Source organism: Arachis hypogaea, chromosome 16 (assembly GCF_003086295.3).
Source record: "Arachis hypogaea cultivar Tifrunner chromosome 16, arahy.Tifrunner.gnm2.J5K5, whole genome shotgun sequence".
In the NCBI taxonomy this organism is placed as follows: domain Eukaryota; kingdom Viridiplantae; phylum Streptophyta; class Magnoliopsida; order Fabales; family Fabaceae; genus Arachis; species Arachis hypogaea.
In genome coordinates, this window is record NC_092051.1 from 9,000,596 (window position 1) to 9,021,232 (window position 20,637).

A 20,637-nucleotide genomic window follows, 5' to 3' on the forward strand; every position below is an offset into this window, starting at 1 on the left:
TTCAGGTGCACCAGCTGGCCACCTCCCTCACACGTTTGGGTCAACCAACGTCATCCGGCCCACTGATCTCCGGTTACCCATCGTAACATTGGCGCCGTTGCCGGGGACCCGAGAGATTGACCAGTGATGGCGGAAAGATCCCCTGAAGAAGGTCATGTGGAGACAGATTCTGATCAAGAGAATTTGAATACCGGAAACAATGAAGCAGATCAGAACCTCCACCAGGAAGCTAATGATCAAAATAAGGAAGGTACTTCCGGAATCAAAAATCCGAAGGCAAACTCCTCGGAGGGGCGCGAGTCAGAAAAAGAAGGACCCCCTCTCGCTAGTGAGCTTATGGGGCTAATTCACAGCCGCCTCGAGCAGCTAGAGCAGGAGCGGGAACGACAAAGGGAAGCTGAAAAGAACCTAAAAGAGGAGATGGAGCGACGAAAAGAGTTAGAAAGAAAACTCTTAAAGTTAGAATCCTCCCTCAAGGGTCGGAATTCCCAAGGCGATAGAGAAGATTCTCCCATAGGAGAGAAAGATCCGTTTAGCGAGGACATAATGAGGGCAAAAGTTCCGAGAAACTTTAGAAGCCCCGATATGGACCTCTACGATGGAACCACCGATCCAAAGCATCATCTGAGCAACTTTAAAAGTCGGATGTATCTGACCGACGCTTCAGACGCTACGCGATGCAAAGCTTTCCCGACAACCTTGTCCAAAGCAGCGATGAAGTGGTTCGACAGTCTCCCTCCGAGGTCAATTACCAGTTTTGAAGACCTCTCAAGAAAATTCTTGATGAGGTTCTCCATTCAGAAGGACAAAGTAAAACATGCACCAAGCCTCCTGGGAATAAAACAGGAGGTCGGGGAGTCCTTACGGGCCTATATGGAAAGATTCAACAAAGCATGTTTGGAGATTCAAGACCTACCCACCGAAGCGGTCATCATGGGGCTAGTCAATGGTCTTAGAGAAGGTCCATTCTCACAGTCCATATCAAAAAGACACCCCGCCTCTTTAAATGATGTACAGGAAAGAGCTGAAAAGTACATCAATATGGAAGAAAACGCTAGGATAAGAGACCCGAGTTTGCGAATCGGGCCCCCTCCCTCAACGAAAGAAAGGGAGAGGGAAGCGAAGAAGAAGGAAGAGCTCGGCCTTGATAGGCCAAGAAAATATCACTCTTATACTCCATTGAAAGTTCCTGTAGTAGACGTATACAGAGAAATTTGCAATACTGAAAGGCTGCCTCCCCCCAGACCCATCAAGAATAAAAAAGGGGGGAGCCGCAGTGATTACTGCGAGTACCATAAGATATATGGACACTCCACAACGACTGTTACGACCTTAAAAATGTGATAGAAAAGCTAGCCAGAGAAGGTCGGCTTGACAGATATCTCATAGAAAGGTCGGACGGTCATGGAAAAAGAAAGCGAGAAGATGAGGATAGAAGAGATCCACCACCACAAACTCCGGAGAGACATATCCATATGATCTCAGGAGGATTTGCGGGAGGGGGACTCACAAAATCCTCCCGAAAAAGACACCTCAAGAGAGTCTACCAGGTCGAAGAGGGGTCCCCCGATCTTCCGACCATTTCATTCACAAAGGAAGACGGGCGAGGAGTAATCCCTGGGCACGATGACCCAGTGGTAATTACTATGATCCTGGCAAATGCCCATCTTCACAGAACCCTAGTAGACCAAGGAAGCTCAGCAGACATCCTCTTTAAGCCCGCTTTCGACAAGCTAGGTTTAGATGAGAAAGAGTTAAGAGCCTACCCCGACACCTTATACGGATTAGGTGACACGCCGATAAAGCCACTAGGATTTTTACCCCTCCACACCACCTTTGGGAAGGGGAAAAAATCAAAGACTCTGAGCATAGACTTCATAGTCATCGATGTGGGGTCGGCTTATAATGCTTTAATCGGCAGGGCTACCCTTAACCGACTTGGAGCGGTGGTATCGACGCCCCACCTATGCATGAAGTTCCCGACCTCGTCGGGAATAGCGACGGTGAGGGGAGATCAGAAGCTGGCAAGGAAGTGCTACAATGAAAGCCTAAACCTGAGAGGAAAAGGCAGAGAAGTCCACACAATAGAACTCGGGGGAGCAAGGGTTAAAGAAGAGCTACGACCACAGCCCGGGAGAAAAACTGAGGAAATTCAGGTCGGCGAAGAGGAAGGAAAAAACACTCACATAGGAGCCAACCTAGGGAAAACCCTAAGACAAGGGTTGACTAGGCTCCTAAGAGATAACTCCGATCTCTTCGCCTGGAAGGCCTCCGACATGCCTGGGATAGATCCCGAGCTCATGTCTCACAAGCTCTTGGTCAACTCAGGGTCTCGACCTGTACAGCAAAGAAGACGCAAGCTCGGCCCAGAGCGAGCCCTAGTAGTAGAAGAACAAGTGCAGGCGCTCCTAGAAGCCGGCTTCATCAGAGAAGTCAAATACCCAACATGGCTAGCCAATGTAGTGCTAGTCAAAAAACAAAATGGTAAATGGAGAATGTGCGTCGACTACACCGACTTAAATAAGGCATGTCCCAAGGACCCCTATCCACTACCAAGCATTGACGCCCTAGTGGACTCTAGCTCGGGGTATCAATACCTGTCATTCATGGACGCCTACTCAGGGTATAACCAAATCCCGATGTACGAACTAGACCAGGAAAAACCATCATTCATCACGCCCAGAGCCAACTATTGCTACGTGGTCATGCCATTTGGATTGAAAAATGCAGGGGCCACATACCAGAGGCTGATGAATAAGGTGTTTGCCCCCCACTTAGGGAGCTTAATGGAAGCCTATGTCGACGATATGCTGGTAAAAACCAAGGAAGAAGTGGACCTCCTATCCGACCTCTCACAAGTCTTTGATACCATAAGGTTGAACGGGATGAGACTAAACCCTGCAAAGTGCGCCTTCGCGGTGGAGGCAGGAAAATTTCTAGGATTCATGCTAACACAAAGAGGGATCGAAGCCAATCCCGACAAGTGTAGAGCTATCCTAGAGATGAAAAGCCCGACTTGTTTGAGAGAAGTCCAACAGCTGAATGGCCGACTAGCAGCTCTCTCCAGATTTTTGGCAGGATCAGCATTAAGATCCCTTCCACTATTCTCCCTACTAAAAAAGGGGCACCAGTTTCAGTGGACCCCCGAATGCGAGGAGGCGTTCCAGGAGTTCAAAAAGTTTTTGAGCCAGCCTCCTATCTTGACCCGACCTACAGCCGGAAAAGACCTCATCCTATACCTCTCCGTGGCAGACAGGGCTGTCTCAGCAGCCTTGATAAGAGAAGAGGAGGACAGGCAACACCCAATCTACTTCATCAGTAAAGTTCTACAGGGCCCTGAGCTAAGGTACCACAAATTAGAAAAGTTTGCCTACTCCTTAGTAATAGCCTCTCGAAGGCTACGGCCTTACTTTCAGGCTCACACAATAAGAGTCCGCACGAACCAACCCATGAAGCAGATCCTCCAAAAAACGGATATTGCAGGAAGAATGGTACAATGGGCAATAGAGCTCTCCGAGTTCGACTTAAAGTATGAAACTCGGACGGCGATTAAAGCCCAGTGCCTCGCCGACTTCGTTGCTGAATATGCAGGGGATCAAGAGAACAAACCGACTACCTGGGAACTCTACGTGGATGGATCCTCCAATAAAACAGGAAGCGGCGCAGGCATAATACTGGTAGATGAAAGGGGAACCCAGATAGAAGTTTCCCTCAAGTTCGAATTCCCAGCTTCAAATAATCAGGCAGAATACGAAGCCTTGATCGCAGGATTGAAGCTGGCTGAAGAAGTCGGTGCTACGAAAGTGATGGTATACAGCGACTCCCAGGTGGTGACCTCTCAAATAAGTGGGGAGTACCAGGCAAAAGACCCAACTATGAAAAGGTACTTGGAGAAAGCCTCGGAGCTCTTGGGGCACTTTGCAGAAACCGAGGTGAAGCACATAACTCGGGATCTAAACAGCAGAGCAGACGCCCTATCCAAGCTAGCAAGTACCAAGCCCGGAGGAAATAACAGAAGCTTGATTCAAGAGACCCTCCAGGAACCCTCAGTGGTAAAAACAGAAGACACACTAGAAGTCTTTGAAGTGGTCGGATTAAACCTCGGATGGATGAACCCCTTAGTCGAATACCTAAAATTCGACATCCTCCCTAAGGAGGAAAAAGAAGCCCAGAAAATCCGAAGGGAAGCACAACATTATACTTTGGTGAAAAATGTTCTCTACAGAAGGGGGATATCAACACCATTGTTAAAGTGTGTACCGACCTTAAAAACCACCGAGGTGTTGGAGGAGGTACATAGCGGAATCTGCGGGAACCATCTCGGAGCCAGGTCATTGGCCAGGAAAGTAATCCGAGCTGGATTTTACTGGCCAACCTTACAGAAAGATGCCACAGAATTTGTGAAAAAGTGCCAGCCATGCCAAATGCATGCAAATTTCCACGTGGCTCCCCCAGAAGAGCTCATTAGTATCACTTCTCCATGGCCCTTTGCAAAATGGGGAATGGATTTGTTAGGTCCTTTTCCCCAAGCGCCAGGACAAGTTAAATACCTAATAGTGGGAATAGATTACTTCACAAAGTGGATAGAAGCAGAACCACTGGCCACCATCACTGCACAGAGGAGTCGGAGGTTTCTCTACAAAAATATAATCACAAGGTATGGGATACCTTATTCCATTACCACAGATAACGGAACCCAGTTCACCGACTCCACCTTTAGAAGCCTGGTAGCCAGTATGAAAATTAAACACCAGTTCACCTCGGTGGAACACCCACAAGCCAATGGGCAAGCCGAAGCAGCCAACAAAGTCATTCTGGCAGGACTGAAGAAAAGGTTACAAGACGCGAAAGGGGCTTGGGCTGAAGAGCTCCAACAAGTACTATGGGCTTACAGAACAACTCCCCAATCCGCCACTGGAGAAACACCCTTCCGACTAGTCTATGGCGTAGAAGCCATGATCCCAATAGAGGTCAATGAGCAAAGCCCAAGAGTGATTTTCCACGATGAGATCAGGAATATACAGGGACATAAAGAAGAACTCGACTTGCTCCCTGAAGTCCGAGAAGAAGCTCAGATAAGAGAAGCAGCATTGAAACAAAGGATGACTACAAGGTACAACAAAAAAGTCATTCGAAGGAGTTTCACCCCAGATGACTTAGTCTTAATCAGAAACGACATTGGGGTCAACAAATCTGGGGAGGGAAAGCTCGCCGCCAATTGGAAAGGACCATACAAAATCAAGGAGGTCTTAGGAAAAGGCTATTATAAGGTGACCGACTTAGGCGGCACCGAGTTACCAAGGTCATGGCATGCTTGTAATATGAAAAGGTACTACAGTTAAAAGCAAACCCTACTCCCTGATGTACTCTTTTCCCAGCTTCATGATTTTTTCCCAGAATCAAAGGGTTTTTTCTGAAGAAGGGTTTTTAACGAGGCATCACAGTAGGGGCTAAGGGAAATAAATTAGCAAAAGCCCTTAGTAGCAATAAGGTACCTCCTCAATTAATAAAGATTTTCTTCCATCTTTAAAAATCTCTTTCAAAATTCCCTTTTAAATTTTCTTTCTACGAAATGCGCCGATTTAAGCTCGACAAAACGTAAAAATCCCATGAACCGACCTAGATGGTCGTCAGGATAAAACGACGAGGTACAAGTCGGTGTAAAGAGGCTATAGAAGTCGATCATGATAAACTCGGGATCGGTCCGACTCATAGGGCGAAATGCGAAACCGAGTACAATTAAAATGAATCGCAAAAGTAGCCTAAGTCACGAAAAACTCAATAAAACAAAATTGAGTACTAGGAATACCAAAAGAGATAAGGAAAAACTAAGAAAAAGGCTGCTTTGAGAATCAAGGGGATTCAGAAAAGCAAGCAAGTCCCAAAGAAAAGGTTTTCTCCACAAAAGATCAAAGAGTCAAATAAACCACGAAAAGCATGTGCGCATAAGGTAACTCAAAACACTTATCCAAAAAGGGCATTTATTTAACGCTAAATTAAACCCCTATTAAAAGGGGGCATCACTGTTTTGTTTACGGCCTTAAAAGGCCAAAATTGTTCAAAACACCAAACAAATAAATATAAAGAGTTCAAAAAAGAGGGGCCCACAAGCCGGGCCCCGATAGCCAAAAATCACTTTTTTAGATCACCACCAGCAGGATCAGGGGGAACGCCAGGGGTAGGAGTTGAAGAAGAAGTCGGAGGAACGGTAGAAGAACTCGGAGCGTCCTTAGAGCGAGGAGGGGACTCTACGATCCTCTGCCCCCGAGTCTTTAAATCAGACTCAGATTCCACTATGGGGACAGGAGGATCCACGATGGCACCATCAATAACAACCTTATCAGGGTCCAAAGGAGAAAGGTCCAAGTCAGGAGCAATAACCCCGACCTGTTCCTTGAAAATCCTCCAGGCTTCATCAGCACCATCCGCAATAGAGTCCTCCAACTCGGTGTAGGCCTTCCGAGCGTTCAGTAAGTCGTTCTTTACAGACACAAGATCAGCAAATAAACTATTGTAGCTGGCTTGCGCTGCCTTCCTCAACTCCACCTCCATGTTGCATTGGGCTTGCAACTTCTGCCCCTTCTCTCGGAGGCTGTTCCTCTCCCCCTCCAGTTTGGCGACTTTCCCCTCCAACTCCTTCTCATGCTCCTGATATATACGGAGCCTACCCTCCAGCTCCTCGACCCTCGAGGTCGTCCCTAAAGAGCTGATGGGAGTCTTCTCAAATATATCCAAGAGTTTGCCACAAACCCCCGCCGTCTTGAGACTCTCCTCAACCACAGTAGTGAGGTAGTGCCGAACAGAAACATCATCCATACTCATACGAGCATGAGGATAGATGTTCTTTCGGACGAACGCAAGAGCGTCCGCCTCACCAGAAGCACCAGACTCTAATGTCTTGCGCTTCTTTGGCTCTGGTTCGGGAGTAGGTCGGACGGAAGGGGGTGGCAGAGAGGAAGCAGAGGAAGAAATTACGATAGGCTGAGAAGGAGTCCCAACGTTCCGAGGAGGAGGAGGAGGAGAGACAACCATCCTAACACCTCCAGACCTGGCTCGAGACTTTGCCTTGGCTTCCTGAACCCTCTGGTAAGACTCTTGAGCGTTTTTCTTTGCCATCTCTACAAAAAACAAATTGGTAGCCGAAATCAGACAAAGTCGGTAAAAGAAATTGCAAGTCGGAAACGAGCAAGAAACGCAAAAAGCTACCTAATTGTGACTGGACAAAGGACGGCGACCCCTGGAGAAATTTTTTAGTATCCAAGTATGGGGCCCTCCCCCACGCTTCTCGGAGGAACCCCACAATGGCTGCTTCTACCTCAGTTAAATCATCCAGACCATATTTCTCGCAAGGGGAGGCCTCCAGCCAATATAAAGGAAATCGGGGAGAAGAATGATCATCCAGGAAAAAGGGGTGGTGACCCTCTACAGCTTGCACTTTGAAAAAGTAGTTCTTGAAGTCATGAAAGGACTCGTCAAAAAGGGTAAAAAGTCTCCGACCTTGTATGGCTCGGAACGACACCCACTGTTGTTTATTGTTTAGCCCACTGAAGGGTTTTGTCATGTGGAAAAGATGGAAGAAAATCTTTAAAGAAGTCGGGAACTCTAAAGCCTGGCTGACAAATTGATAAATTTTCAAAAAACCCCAAGAGTTGGGGTGAAGCTGGGTGGGAGCGACTCGACAGTGACGCAAAACAGATATCTCAAAATTCGAAAAAGGAAGAAAAACACCCAAACGGGTGATCATGCACTCATACATAAAGAAAAAATGAGGGGCCGCCTCATCGACTCTTCCAAAACAAACCCGGTCTTCAGGACCCGGGACTACCAATTCGTATTTTGGTTCGTCATCCTCAGAAGTACAAATTCTGTGATGAGTGCGAAGGTTGGTAATGAACTCAGAATCGACTGAGGGCTCCTCCCCTAAGACCGTGACATCAACCCAGTGAGAGAGAGCATCTACAGAAGCCATTTCTTTTTATAAAAAAGGGGGGTAACAAACCTACAAGGGGAAAAGAAATGTCACCAACACGGTCTCTAAAGGGAGGAGGATGCGAAACTAAAGTCTACAAATCAAATTTATCTACAAAGGCATATTAAAGAACTAACCTTTATCCGGAAATAAGGGTTGGAAGCAAAAAGCCTTTGAAGACGCAAGAACGCAGCACGAACGAAGGCAAGGAAAATTTGAAAGATCGCAGAAACGAAACAACGAAAGAGAGGGAAAATATTTATAAGAACGTTAGGGGCATAACGGTAAAATCGGGGCAATCATTAATAAGGATGCACCGTTACCAAGGCTATTAAATCCCTACGCACACCCCTAACGGACACGACGCTTGATTAGACGTAACTGTCAGAACCAAAAGGTCACGAAAAATCACGTCGGTCCTCAAACCATCACATCGGTCCTCTCACAAATCGGCTACGACCCCGAGTTGAATACTCGAACCCAACTCTTAAAAATAAATTGGGCTCGAGTAGGGGCACTGTTCATACCCTGGCCCAATAAATAGGACCCAGGATCCAAGCAAAGAAGCCCAACCCAAAGGGGTTGGCCCTCCCCCAGTACCGGCCTTCATCCCCAGAAGTCGGTACTGAACACGACCTACTCCAAAGAAGTCGGATACGAGGGTTAGCTGGCAGATAACACTCGTTCGAATGAGTAACCGCCCCTAGAAACTCTCTAACCACTTCATAGAGTCATATCTTAACCTCCCTAAGATATGGGAACGGTTATCCACCTAAAAAGGTGGCACTACTTCAGCGGTGGTTATTGGTTCACCTCCATAAATACCCTGACATCCCTCAGGTATCACTAAGTCCCAATACATTCTCAACTTGCTCACACTCTTGCTAACTTAGGCATTGGAGTGTCATTGCAGGTACCACCCCCCATTCTCCCAGACGCGCAAGTCGAACGGAGGAACACCGAGTTTCAGGTGCACCAGCTGGCCACCTCCCTCACACGTTTGGGTCAACCAACGTCATCCGGCCCACTGATCTCCGGTTACCCATCGTAACAATAAATACAAATTATACTAATAAATAAGTAAAATATTCAGAGTTTAGTGTAATTTTAGTCGCAGATTGTAGATTATCTAAAATTTCTAATAATTTTCTTTTCTTTCTATTTTACATTTGAAACAGTACATGAATGACATTTTTTATTTTTTATTTTTTATTGAATTATAAGCATTTCGATAACACAAGACAGTTGACTCAAAATTTCAAAATTTTTCTATGTCATGTGAAAACCATGTCATGGATATATCTTGTTAAGGGAAAATTAACCATTTCACTTCAAATTTAGAAAACTTCATAGATAGATTCTTTCTCTGTCTTCAATTTTTTTTTTTTTCTTGTGGTGGGGGTGGGGGGTTTTTAGACTCTGACATCAACATTGACAAAAAAAAATTGGATGTGGGCCAATAAGGCCCAAACTACCCAAACCAATAAGTCACCCCAGCCCAACCTATATAAGGTGGGCAAAGAAAAAAGCCCAATTTCTATATTTATTGAAGGAACAATGCTATATCCTAAAACATAAAAGCCCAATAAAACGGTTTTAAGGCCCAAGGCCATCTGTGTTTTTCACTTTTTTTGTCATTATTTAGTTCCTTTCCATCTATTACCCTCAGTTCCTCACGTTACAAAATTTCAATTGAGTCCTGCGAATAAGTATCCGAGTATTAGGGATAATAAACATCTCATATCATAAAACCACTCATCTCAAAAGCTTAAGCTGATTTTGGGGTTCACCAAGGATTAAATTCTTGACCTTTCGGATCTAAAACTCTAATACCATGTCATGATACTACTTATCCCAGAAGCTTACGCTAATGAAAAAAGATAACACTAATGATTATATCTCTAATACTCCCTAAATCTCCATTGTACGCATTGTACAAATATTTCATTGGCTCTCCATACTTTTTCAATTTCAATACAAGGTCTTGTTTCTTGTATGTTATATAATATTAAAGCAGTATATCTTTCAATATTGATATTGTTAAAGATTTCTATATATTATTATTCCCTATTTTTATATTATATTTATACGAAGCTTGAGTTCATAGAATATTGTTAACATAAACTGTCTCAAATAAAAAATTGAGTTCTCTATTGTGACCCTATGACATTTCATAGGGACAACCAAAAACAGCATTGCCCCAAAGGGCGTTCGTAAGGGTAGACCTTGTTATGGGGGATGGGAGGGTTTATTTATTATATTTTATTTAGAGTATTTATTCACATTGAATTCAATCATAGAATACTATTTGCTAGGACATGCTAATCATCATACACATGGATCCTAGGACACTGTGCAAATCCCTAGAATGAAGCTAAAGCTAAAGGCTAAAGCAGATACGGTACATGAACCTAAACTTCCCCATATCAACCAATTTATTCTTTTATTAAAATTAAACAGGGTGGAAATGTTTTAATTTTGTTCTGTCCTATGTTGAAGATTTTACATTTGAAATTTTGAACTAGGCTGGAAGGAAGTCATCGTGTGCTCAAAGAAAAATTAATTAATTAATTAATTAAGAAACTTAAATTTGTGAATATTGTACTAGTGCCACATTTAATTTGTACTTTAATTAGGTAAAAATTCAAGTGCAGTTAATTTTACGTGAAGTTTATAGTTAAAAATAATTAAATAATTTGACTAAATTTTTATTTAACAGTTTTTAATTATCAATTTTACGTAAAGTTAACCACGCATGAGTTCTCACTTTTAAGTTAAAAGTGAAACGTAAATAATAATAATAATAATTTTAAAGTACAAAAGAATAATAATATATGAATATAGAAAATTAAAAGTGGAAATATGCTGGGGGAGATTGTTGAGGTTATAGACATATTTTTGCTAATTTATTTTACGATCAAAATGCTTAGCTATTATTAAATTCGACGACTAATTTTTAAAGGATTTACAAACATCTCACTTGACAATAGTATATAAAGTATTTTAATAATTTTTTTATCAGAAAATCTGTTATTTAAAAAAAAATAATAGTCCATCAATGGAGTAGTGGGAAAGATTGATGATTAGCTCAGACAATGTATGACAATGCATGAATAACTCAATCCCAAAAAAAATGAATGTTCGAATATATCTTTAGTATAGGAAAATGAGATAAAATTTTGCCCCTATGCTTATTAAACTTTTTAGACATATTTAATTTAGTCCTTGAGTTTTTTTTTTTTTTTGAAATAAGGTGGAATATTTAAAAAATTCAGAATTATAATATAAATACTAAAAAAAATCGTAGTTATTTCTGGCATTGTTATCAATAATTAAACGGAATAAAGTCAACCCACTCTTTGTAGTTTCTAATTGACTTGGTAATAATTTCTGCAACGTCGCACTACAACAAATCCTTAAGATAGCGACGGATATTTTGCGGCGGTTTTGTAAATGTGCCGCAAAAAGACAAAATGCGGCACATATAGCGGCGGTTAAAGGTTGGGACTGCAATCATACCGAAATTTAGCGGCGGTTTTAGCAAAACCGCCGCTATATTGCTGTAAGGTTGACATATCGCGGCGGTTTTCTTCAAACCGCCGCTATATTGCTGGTCAGGTTTGTATTTCGTGGCTTCTTTTCGAAAACCGCCGCGATATGTCCGCCGGTGACTTCTTGTTAGGCATTTTGCGGCGGTTACTTTTAAACCGCCGCAAAATGCGTGTTACCACATATTGCATTGTTCTCTTTAGAAATAACCATCTGGGTTTAATATATTTAAGTGAAAACTACTTTTTGAAGCTACATATGTTTAAATCATTCTTACTTAAACTCGTAACACTTTTTCTACATTCGGTTTACGATAAAAATTTCACAAGTTACTTGTAACCTTTATATGTTAACTCATGTGAACAATTTTACCACTAAGATTTTCTTGATTACGTTATTGGCATTTAAAAATTGCATTCAATCATGAATGTAAAAGTAGCAAATAAAATCAAACTCTGATATTTATGAAGTTAAAATAAAGTTCTAGATAGCATACATCAAAGTTACTCCTCTTTGAAGTTATGCCTTACTAAACCTAAACCAAGAATAAACATGTACAACTGTGACCCAAATCATTAAACTAACGAAATCAGCGTAACTATTATAATAAAAGATCAAAATTTCTCTCCAACATCATATTGACCTGGCGAAAAAAACTCTGTTATGAATCTTGCGGCTTCACGTTTCAGAGGATCTGATATTTCATCTCCATACCATGGCATCTTATTCAGATCAAAGCACATTTTCTTAACATGTATATCATCTTGTTTATCTTGTTGGTCTTCTAAAGTTGCATCCTCTTCATCCGGAACCTTATTCAGATCAAACTGCATGGATCTATCAACTGCGACAGAGGATACATCATCTAAAATGTCTTCTGAATCAGCCTCTTCTCCGTCTAGACTGTCAGGAACTATTTCTCCGGAATATTCAGGTACGACTGAAAATATCAACATGCACATAACAGAATGAGTATACATAGAAGGAATTGAGAACTCTGGAGTTATTAAATACTGACTTAGAAAAACAACTAAACTACAAGATGCTAAGACAATTTTAAAACTAAACACAACTTTTCAACAATTACTATCACCCTTGTTAGTAGTTAAGGCAATTTTCTTAAACAGAAGCTCTATAGCAATTGTTGTGTTTGCAGAGAATGACGAAAAGTCCTCATTTTTTATCAATCCTGTTCCATCGTCATGTTATGTTCACTATTGTATTCAAAACGTATCACTAGTGAAATTATATTGCGTAATACATAGCAAGATCATAAAAAAATGCAACCCTAAGAAAAACAACAACTGTAGAAGGAATAAAGACCAAACGTAAACTAACTTTTTCATATTAAAATCGTTGAAAGAACCAAAAGTCTGCGTTTACTCATGAGAATTCACAATAACACAAATATTTATCTGCAAAAAAAAAAAAAAAACTACACAAGTATAAAGTAACCAAAGAAAACAAAGTACAACGCTGATTTTATTTAACTTAGTTTATGACAGAAAGATCATTTTTAAATTACATTAAAATGCTTCATACAAAGCATTACGCGACATCATCGAAATTCTCTGAGGCATTTTCTACGAGGTCTTCTATATCTTCCTCCCTTGTCAACAATAAATCTTCAATGTCACCTTCCGCTGACATGTTCAACCCTGGCTGTGGAGAAAAACCGACTTCAGCTTCTTCATTCTCTTCTCCCATGTCATACAAATCCCTTGGTTTCACATGAACTACAACACTCCAATCCTTAGCTACTTCATCCTCCACATAGTATACAAGCTGAGCTTCTGATGCCAATATGTACGGTTCATCTTCTTCACGATTACCAGTGTGTATTGGACGAGAGAAATTAACGCTGGTAAGCCCCAAATGGTCTTGTTTGATGCCTCTACTGGTAGTGGTATCAGCCTAAACACATTTGAACAATACCACTGTGAAGGAACAACTGTAATTCAATTCAATTATGTCCACAATTTTTCCGTAATACGGAACACCACCAACAGCCACTCTATTGTCACGCATGCTTGCATAACTTCTTGTATTAGATGATACATATACTCCACTATTTTGTGTTTTCATCCCATTTTCCTTTGTTAAAGTTCTAAACTTGTACCCGTTAACATTGTACGCCCCAAAACGTCTGGCCTGAATCATGGGACCGCACGCAAGCAACTGCAGGTCTTTCGATTGAGGCGTACTTTCCATAAAAACCTGAAACCATATAACATTCATGTTTTATATTAAAATCGGTTTTCATATAGTACTATTTCCAGGCCAAAAAAACATTGGTCAGGTTAGTATTCTGTCAACCTGATGCTTGAACCACCGAGAAAATTCTGCATGGACGACACTATCTATCTTAGCTTGCGACCTTGTCTGATGACGCAAGCTTCGCTTTGTCTTTTCCCTAAACGTACTTTATTGGAGAGAAGAAAATTAGTCCAACTAGTCACTGGGAGAAAAGAGTTATATTGGTGTTTTATAAATACATGCGTATACTTACTCAAGGAACGGAACCACGGCATCGCAGTTGACTAGCACATGACGATGAGCTTGATGTTTTTCCATTGGAGTGAGTTCGAAATGCGAAACAGCCCCTACTGCTTTTCCAATAGCTGGGAACATACTTTCCCCTGAATTATGAAGAACATCGACGGGCTCATCATCCACTCGCCCTGGTCGGTTGATTCTAGTCTCAATATTATCCAGATACCTAGAACAGAAAGTCAGGATTTCCTCAGATAAGTAACCTTCTGCAATTGAGCCTTCCGGTTGTGCCCTATTACGAACATATTGCTTCAGACGTCCTAAATACCTTTTGTATAAATACAATAAAAATCTCAGTATATACACAATTAATTGAACTGAATGTACTAAAGGGGTTTACAAGCAAGCTAACCTTTCTATTGGATACATCCATCTATAATGTACTGGTCCCCCAAGAGTAACCTCATCAATGAGATGCACGGTGAGGTGAACCATGACGGTGAAGAAGGATGGAGGAAAAATCATTTCCATCTGACACAAGGTTTGCACAACATGATTCTGAAGTTCAGCAAGCTGCATAGGGTTTATGGCTTTCCCACAAAGTTCTCGGAAAAATGATGACAAATTTGCAATCACATTGGACACCGGACTCGGAAGTGCATTCTTCACCAAAATTGGGAGTAATTGTTCCATCAGAATATGACAGTCATGACTTTTCAACCCAGTTGAGATTGCTGAAGAGCTGGCTTTTGTGGGAGATACACCAGACTCGTCATGCGCAGGGCCATCTTCATCTGGAAATCGCAACCCGCAACAAAAATCTTGAATTTTAATTAATGGTTTTAGATACCTTTTACATTTAAGTTGGTTTAGTACGTTAGGCTTATTTTATTGAACTTGAGTATTTAATCCTGTATTTTGGACGATATTATGACAATTTCGTTATTTAATCCTGTATTTAAGTTGGTTTGCATAATTTTAATTTGGTTTGTTATGTTAATTGAGCTGTTTTAGTTGGTTTAAATTAGTTAAAAAGCTAGACACCAAAAAAAAAAAATTAGTTAAAAAGTAAAAAAATTAAAGTTTAATAAACATTCTTTGTCAAAATAGGCAAAATATAGAAAATTCAAAATTTTAATGAAAAAATTGAATTTGGCGGCGGTTTTTAAACCGCCGCAAAACTGGAAGTTTTTTTTCCTGTTGCGACATTTAGCGGCGGTTATTAACCGCCGCAAATTCGATATTAACAATTATCTTTCACATACTGCGGCGGTTAATAACCGCCGCCAAACCTAAATGCCATTTTGCGGCGGTTATTCCAGCGGTTGACTAAAACCGCTGCAATCTGTTTTGCCGCGCCCCGTCCTCCAGCGGTCCAAGAAACCGCCGCGAAATGTTTTGCGGCGGTTCAAAACCGCCGCTAAACGGCTACAGGAACCGCCGCTAAATGGCGTTTTTGTTGTAGTCGTCTGTTTCTTGATTCCTTGAAAATCCTGGCATTCCTTTTCAACCACGTATTCCAATTTTCAAATGATAGCAAAAAAGCCAATCAGTCATTTGTTACGTTCGTCTTTTTTTACAGGAGCTCATGTCCAACTCTCAAAGTATTGTTTAATGGTTTCTGAAATAGACCAAAGCTTATTATAGGCGTATAACCAAGCACACCACACCTGCCACGTAAACTCACAGCCAATGAATAAGTGGAAATTATTCTAAGTTTTTTTTTTTTTTACATAAAACACAAATCATATCCCTGTGATCAATAATGCCCAATCTAATCAATTTTTCTTTAGTATTGACCCTACCAACTAATACAAACTAGGTGAATAGCTCAATTCTTAGTGGTACTAGTCCTTTTTCATATAGATCTTGTGAAACTATAACTCGTAATGTCTTCCGAGAGAGTCTCAACCTGCAAAACCTGCACAAATGAATTAGTAGAATAAATTTCTGATCTATCGAATTTTCATACTATTTTGTCTTCCCTCTCACTTGTTAACCTGACAGATTGTAAAACTCTATGAAATTGATTAACTAATTCTAACTCCTATTGAAATATGGTACTCTTTTCCAATAAAAAATTCATAGTCACTTCAACCCATCTTAAAATCTGCAGTCCCTTATTACAGATTCGACTTGGTTTATTTAGTCCTTGAGTTTTTTATAATAATGAATCATCCTAATTCTTTCATATAGTGATTATGTGTATTATTAATTAATAATTACTATTATGGCAATTTTATATAGTTAGGTTACATGCATGACATAAGAGGTATCGAACACAATTTAATAGGTATACTTTTTTTTTTCTCAGAATGAACTAAATTATATAGATATAGTTTCAGTTAAAATTACCATAATGGTAATTAACTACGTATACATCCTACGTTAAGTAGATTAGTAATAGAAAATTCAACTTAATTTAGATTTTAACTTGATTATAGCAGTGTTGAAGACTTGACTCGATCTGAAATTTAGTTCAAATTTAAAATATATTTTGTTGCATTTAAATTTATCGCTTTTAACATATGTAATTTTCGAATTAGATTTGGATCATATGACTCAGTTGAAATAATATTCTATAACTAAAATATATATTTTACAGTAAAATTTAATAATTAAATATTATACTTGATTAATATTTTTTATATTATATGTTATTGTTTTTATAATATTATATTTTAATATAAATATTATATAATATTTATTTAATTTAATTTTTAAAGATAAAATTTTATAATTTATTGTGTAAATTTATAAAATTATATACACTGATTATGTATCAAATTAATATTGTTTAATTTTATTCATTTTGAGTTAAACCTTATATATTCTTTAAATAGAACTAATAATATATATATATATTAGATACTAAAATATCATACTTTAATTTGCAGAACAATTAAAAAAAATTAAGAAGATTTATTTTTCCGTTAATTTAAACTTAAATTTGGGTATTTAAAATAAATTTGATCAAATATTAAGTTAATATCCAAATCTAATTAAATCTAAGTGGGCCCTATTTATGGACACTCTCTAACTGGCTATTAGGTAAAAAAAAAATCAAGGCCAAATTAAACTTTATCTAAAGTAACAAAAAAATACATGGGAGTATACAATCATGTGGGTTTAGTTTGTTAGTTTCGTTGAACATTTGAATTCTTAAGTCAAACGTAAAAAAGAAAAAGGAGTCAAATATCTAATAATAGTTTGTTTTAAGATATGGTCAAAATTAAAATATTATTTTATTTCATCCATCCTAATAAAATATATTTAGTTTTATTAACTACAAAACTAGCTATATATATATAGCTAGAAGCAAGTAGTTTAATATGAATTAGTGTATTTGGTGATTGTGAATTTGTGATCCCCCCAAGATATTAATGAAATGGATTTTTATGGTGGATGAATGTGTATATAATTTTGCAAAAGCAGAATGAGCAAAGATAAATTCAAGTGACCCACAATGGCCGGCAAGAATCATGAGTCATGACTTTGAAAAACTTCATTATTATTGTTTTTGAATGATCCTCTTTTAAATTTCTTTCTAGGAATGAGTGCCTCACCCATTCATCTCTTTTCTTCTTCCTCTTCAATTTCACACAAGTCAAGAATATAACCGCAATTTTCAAAACTAGTACTCCAATTGAGACACAAGTCTTTGTTACATTCATCTTTCTATCAATTACATAATAAATTAATAACACGATATAATTATTTTTTGATAAATCACTATCTAATTAATAAAAAATCAATTTAATTTATTATTATATTATTTTTCAAATATTATTTTGATTATGTGTTGACGTGACTTGTTTATTTATTTAAAAAAATACTAAAATTTAACAAAATTTATTATTTTTTATTATTAATTAGTTATTAATATTAAAAAATGTGAATTAAAAATACAATATTAAATTAAAAAATAAATTTATAATTAAAAAAATAATAATAAATTATGTTGATACTCATAACATTTCTTTTTATATAATTCACATTTACGTATCATATCTTAATCACTCTCAAATATTAAACCAACTACTAATCTTATATTAAATAGTAGTAGACTAGTAGTAAGATGATAAGAGATAGAGGTAGTTAAAGGTTTTATTATTTTTAAGGGAAAGTATAGGGTACTAATATATTATCTCTCAACTTATTATCAATAATAATTAATTATTATATTTTAAACACATATATAAGGAGATATATTCAGAAAATATATATATAAAGACACTTTTATTAGATACAGTCATAAAAAAATATTTTTATTAGACACATCCACAAAGATACTTCCATTAAACATAATCATAAATAAGAGTTAACAGAAGTTGATAAAAATACTGTTGATAACGTAGCAAAATTATATTTTTAAACGTACGTGCAGTCTTGTACGTAAATTGTAACGTTTCCTAACATCTATTTTATTTACTTATTGAGATCTATCCTTATAGGGCTAATTGGTAGGGGAAGATTTTTGAATTTTGAAGTTCTCCATCTTCACATAGAATCAGATTATATATAAATGTTTGAGTCCTACTCAATCTATCGGTAAATTTATTATTAATGATAACAATAAAAATGGACGCATATATCATTACATTTGTTGTAGAGTGTCACACAATGAATAATTACTAATTACCAATTGTTTAAATAATATAGCCAACTTATTAACTAATTTGAATTGCTCAAGTTATTAACTCATTCGTTCAATTAAATAAGTATTGAAAATTTTAATTTTATTTTGTATATATAATAATTAGTTCATAACAAATCCTTAAATAAAAAAATTATAATCTATAACATATTAGTTCTTGACATGTAAATTAAGAATGCCGTATAAAATTCAAAATATAACCCCATCTTTCATAGATTTAATTAAATTTAGTGTTTCGACCACAAAAACAGAGACGAAGAAGTCAAAATTGAAAACAAATAGTGCAAAAAATGTCGACATCGAAAAATAGTTATTGTCCTTCTTTGAACATCAAAACTTGTTCCTCGACCTTCAACCTGAATAGAGAATATATATGGATGCGAAATTTGAAGAGCAAGTCGAAGAAAACGTGGGTTGACCGAAGAAGATATGAGTGTTAAAAACTTGAGAGCCAAAGTTCTTTATGGTCAAGACAAGTTCATGGGTCTGAGAAAAAGGAGAAAGTAAGATCGTGGGTCAGATTCTCCATGGCAAGTTTATCTTCATGGTCTATAAATATGAGAAACTCAGAAGAGTTCTGAAACTTTAATAAAAAACACTAGATTATCATACAAATTCTGCAACTATTTCAGTCTTAGCAATGCAAAGAAAAATCATGAAGTGCAAGTATATGTGTGTTAGGAGCCCATTTTATTTTGTTGTCTTTTGTTTTCTTTCTTTTTATTACTTTACTTTTAATTATTTCATTGTTATTTTGTTTTCTTTTAAGTTCAATTTTACATTTTTATTCAAGACTTTTATTTATTTTACTTATTTATTATAATTTGTCATCAGTAGTTCGACGCAATTCGTTTTGTCACTAATATTAAGTAATTTTTTAGAGGAGTCGTATCTATTTTTCGAATTGAGATTTTAATACAAATTTGATTCATTCGACATTCTGTTGAAAAAATAAAACATCAAGTGAAAATAGCAACAATTAAAAAAAATACTAAATAAAATAAATTCTGACTATTTTTAGTTAAATTTTAAAGATAAATTTTAAAATTGCCATATATGCATGGAAAAGAATCTGTGGTTGGCGTTTGAGTACATTTTTTGGACTGCAGGAATTAACCCCTACAGATAACCATTAATATAAATAGCATTCAATAATCACACTTCAACAACTATCAATAACAAGCATGAAAACAATAATTCAATTTTCAGACTTCAATGACCATAAACAACATTTATCATAATTCAATAAACATACTACCAGACCCTAAACCACACTAATCATTCTTCTACAGTATGCATCTAACTCTAGTTCATTAGTCAAGCATAAAAACCTATATATTGCAGAATTAAAACACAAATACCTTCTGCATGTCCGACATGAAGTTAAACCCGTTCGCCTGAAAATCTCCCACATCATTCTGAAGGATATCTAAAAACCACTTCCAACTGTCTTTATTTTCTGATTCAACAATTGCATATGCAATGGGGTAAATGTGGTTATTTGCATCCTGTCCTATAACTGTTAATAGCTGACCCCCATAATATCCTCTAAGAAATGTGCCATCCAACCCTATGAATGGTCTACAACCACCTACAAATCCACTCTTGCATGCCTCAAAACATACATATAGATCCTCAGAAAAATGGGATTTGAATCAGGCATGTGATTTGTGTGTATGAGTGTATCCTAACTGTAGAGCCAGGATTAGTCTTCAGAATCTCATTAGCATAGTCGCGAAGAATTGCATACTGTGCAATCTCAAATCCCTCAATCCTCTCCTTTTCCTTCTTCATAGATCTATAAATCTTTCTCTCATTGATAAGTACATCATACTCAGCTCTGAAAAACTGGTCAGCCTCTCTCACACTCAAGTTTGATTAAAGTCTTATTCTTTCTTCTAGCTCATCAATCACCCATTTACCATCTGCTGACTTGTAGTGATTGTCCCTACTGCATGTGTGTTCGTTG